The 3,843-nt window shown below is 40.0% G+C and overlaps 1 pseudogene; it reads left to right on the top strand.

Annotated features, from left to right (window-relative positions):
* Positions 1-100: 100 nt before the first annotated feature.
* On the top strand, positions 101-3,522 carry LOC114746418 (auxin response factor 9-like; annotated as a pseudogene).
* The last annotated feature ends 321 nt before the right edge of the window (positions 3,523-3,843 follow it).

Here is a 3,843-nt window from a genome sequence, read left to right on the forward strand (position 1 = left end):
TGCCTTCGTATTTATCTTGGAGCTGAGAATGTCAAAACTTGGTTTAAGTCTTATTGTTCTTTTTTCACAAATTTACTTTTTTTTTTTCCCTCTGCTGTAGTTGGAGGCATCAACAAATCAAGAACTCAACCATCGGATTCCGGTGTTCAACTTCCCTCAAAGATCCTTTGCCGTGTAGTGAACGTTCATGTTGGTAATTTTCTTCCTGGACCCCTCCTTTTATCTCTTTCCCTGAAAATACTATTTCTTTTTCGTTTTTTTTTGGTGACAGAAAATACTATTTCTGTTTACTGAGAAAATGGTCATTTGAATTCTGGAGTACTAGGTATACAATGTGTAGTATAGGTGCCATGTTTTAAACTTCATAGCACCTGTTATTTATACATCAATTAAATTTTATTACTTAGATAATGGATTGGAAGTGAAAACTTACCTTAAACTTTCATATGTTTAGGCTGAACAAGAAACTGACGAGGTTTACGCACAAATTACTCTGGTGCCAGAATCCAATGTAAGGATGTAGCTGCCTTTTTTCTGATTTCAAAAATTTTCGTGGACAACCTTAGATTCTTTCTACTATTGCTTAGATTCTAATGGAACAAATATGTTAGCAAAATGAGCCTACTAGCCCAGATCCATGCCCTGCCGAACCTCCAAGGCCAGCAGTTCACTCATTCAGCAAGGTTTTGACGGCATCTGATACAAGCACCCATGGTGGATTCTCTGTTCTCAGAAAACACGCCACTGAATGCCTTCCTCCGCTGGTAAGGACTCTTGAAATGGTCCAATTTCATCATGGCTTCTACTTCCTACTTCCGGATCGTTGTCTTAATGACATTACCATGCATGGATTTCATTTAGGACATGTCCCAACCAACTCCTACTCAGGAATTGGTTGCCAAAGATCTTCACGGTTACGAGTGGCGCTTTAAGCATTATTCAGAGGTAAAGGGCTTGAGTAGATTTATAATCTAGTCCTTGTAATTAAACATTCGGGTTGCCCCTTTTTTTTTGTTTTGGGTGAAATTTGGTTGCCTAATTTTGTTTTCATTAATGTTTACGTTTGCCTCCAGGTCAGCCTCGTAGACATTTGCTCACAACTGGATGGAGTACTTTTGTTACTTCGAAGAGATTAGTTGCTGGAGATACCTTCGTGTTTTTAAGGTTCATTTGCTGCTTTCCTTTTTCATGGTTATATCATTACATAGCTCAGAAATCTTGTATATGGCAGAATCCTTATTATCTATTCAACTGTACAAACCTTAGCTTAAATAAGATCTTGTAATATTTATATAGAGGGTTCAGTGGAGAATTACGTGTTGGAGTGAGGCGTCATGCTCGTCAGCAGAGTAGCATGCCATCATCCGTAATTTCCAGTCAGAGTATGCACCTAGGAGTTCTTGCAAACTGCCTCTCATGCCGTTGCAACCCAAACTCTTTTTGTTGTCTACTATAAACCAAGGTAGATTTTTTGCCTGCTCCAAGAACAAGATTTGTCTAAGTATTAGATATTTGGGGATGATTCTGATATAGGATTTTTATTTGATTATCTTAAATTTATTTTATCAGGACAAGTCAATTTATCATAAGCGTAAACAAGTTTCTGGAGGCTATCAACAATAAGTTTACTGTTGGTATGAGGTTCAAGATGAGGTTTGAAGGGGATGAGTCTCCTGAAACTGACAAGAGGTACTAATTTACTGTTGTAGTTTGTTGCCCTCATCTTTTTTCATGGAGATTCTAATACTTGGTTGATTAGATTTTCGGGCACTATTATTGGGTGGAAGATATTTCTCCTCACTGGGTAAATTCGAGCTGGCGATCACTCAAGGTATTTTCTGCTGTCACTTTGAAGTTGTTTGCCTTCATATCTGGAGTGATTGTGTCATTAATCATATCTACTTTTCTTTCTATTGTGGTACAGGTTCAGTGGGATGAACCTGCAGCTGTTCCAAGACCAGATAAGGTTTCACCATGGGAAGTGGAACCTTTTCTGGCTCCCGTTACTTCATCTTCAGTTCACCTCCCGTTGTGAAGACCAAGCGACCTCGGCCACCCAGTGAAATTCCAGATCTGGTGAGAACTGATTTTGTTTAACTCTTCTCAATTCTTATAGAGATTGCGTAAATTTCTCTTGACTCTACGTTGTGATTACAAACTAGACACAACTTCCACTGCCTCTGCCTTCTGGAATTCTGAGCTGATGCAACCTGATATTAACCGACTCGGAGCTATGGCTGAAAGCAATAGGAGTGAAAATTCTGGCATGTGGCATCACAATCAAGCTGAAATGAATAGTAAAAGCAGCAGCAACACTCCTTCAAGAAATCAAACAGAAGGGAGTTGGCTATCGTCTCCCCATTCAACCGGTCCTCCGCAACTGTTGCAGGACACAACAGATGATGGCAAGAGCGTCTCTGCTTGGCCTGTTCACTCAGTTCATTCAACCACTCACTTGTTGCGACAGAACAATGATCATCTGCTTGAACAAGCTGGCAAGGAGAATAAAGTTGAGATTGCTACAAGCTGTCGGTTGTTTGGGATTGATCTTATTGGTCATTCCCAAAATTCAACTGCGATGGAGAAGGCACCTACACATGCAGCTGGTATACTTAATGGCCCTTCTGAAAGTCATGTCAATGCCTTGTCTGGAACTGATTCAGACCATAAGTATAACATCTCACGGGCTTCCCATGAGGGAAAACAAGAACAGCTGCAAGTAAAGGAGACTCAGAGCAAGCAAATATGTTCCAGAAGTCGCACCAAGGTTTCAAATGCAGATTACTTATATTGATAATAATTTCAATATTTTGTGGTTAGTAAAAAATTCTGATGCTTTCCGCTGGTGTTCCAAACCTGCAAAAGGTTCAAATGCAGGGGGTCACAGTGGGTCGTGCTGTGGACTTGGCCATTTTGGATGGTTATGATCAACTTATAGACGAGTTGGAGGAGATGTTTGACATAAAAGGACAACTTAAAGATAGGAAGAAATGGGAAATTGTCTTCACTGATGACGAAGGGGATATGATGCTTGTGGGTGATGATCCATGGCCGTGAGTATTCCTCTGAATATAATCTTAATCTTATGTCTCGGATCTTTATACTGCTTAGCATATTATACACAATAATGCAAACCTCTCACAATGCTAATATCTTCCTGTTGAATGCTGTTACTTTCTTGCAGTGAATTCTGTAATATGGTCAGAAGAATCTTCATTTGTTCCAGCCAGGATGTGAAGAGGATGAGTGCGGGAAGCAAATTGCCTATTTCATCAATGGAAGGTGATGGGACTGTAATAAGTGGGAGCACAGCTGAAACCTGAAACTAATGTTGATCTTTGTTTGGTCTCTGTTGTTGTAGTTCTTTGTGGGAAGGAAGTTGATTTATTTAGACGTAGGAAATTTGTAATTTCGACATGAAGGACATTGGCAAATTGAAGCTCAAGTTTTAGTGCTACTCGAGACTCCAGGCATGATGGGACTTTTAAGATCTGAAATAATAAAGTGCGTTTGTGGGAGAAAGTAAATAATGTAGGCTCTAGTGTCTGTGAAATATGCATGTTCATGTTAATTCTTATGATAATGATGGCCGGGAGAATGTGAATCCTAGCTGGTCAAAGGTCTATCTTCCATAGGGCAAGTCTAACCTGGTCTGGTGGATGTTTATTGCTGTGGTTTGAAGTTTGACATATAGTTGGGATCATTCAACCTGAATGGTCAAGGTCACGCTCAACAAACATTAAGCCTTGCGCCATCTCCCTCCCTCTACCCGGTGTAGGTGTAGGTGTAGGTGTAGGTGGCAACCAGGTTATGGTTTTTGTTGTAAACTGGTGTCTCTTCAAT

The sequence above is a fragment of the Neltuma alba genome, unplaced genomic scaffold (assembly GCF_004799145.2).
Source record: "Neltuma alba isolate B1F8T4 unplaced genomic scaffold, ASM479914v2 tig00004991_pilon, whole genome shotgun sequence".
Lineage (NCBI taxonomy): Eukaryota > Viridiplantae > Streptophyta > Magnoliopsida > Fabales > Fabaceae > Neltuma > Neltuma alba.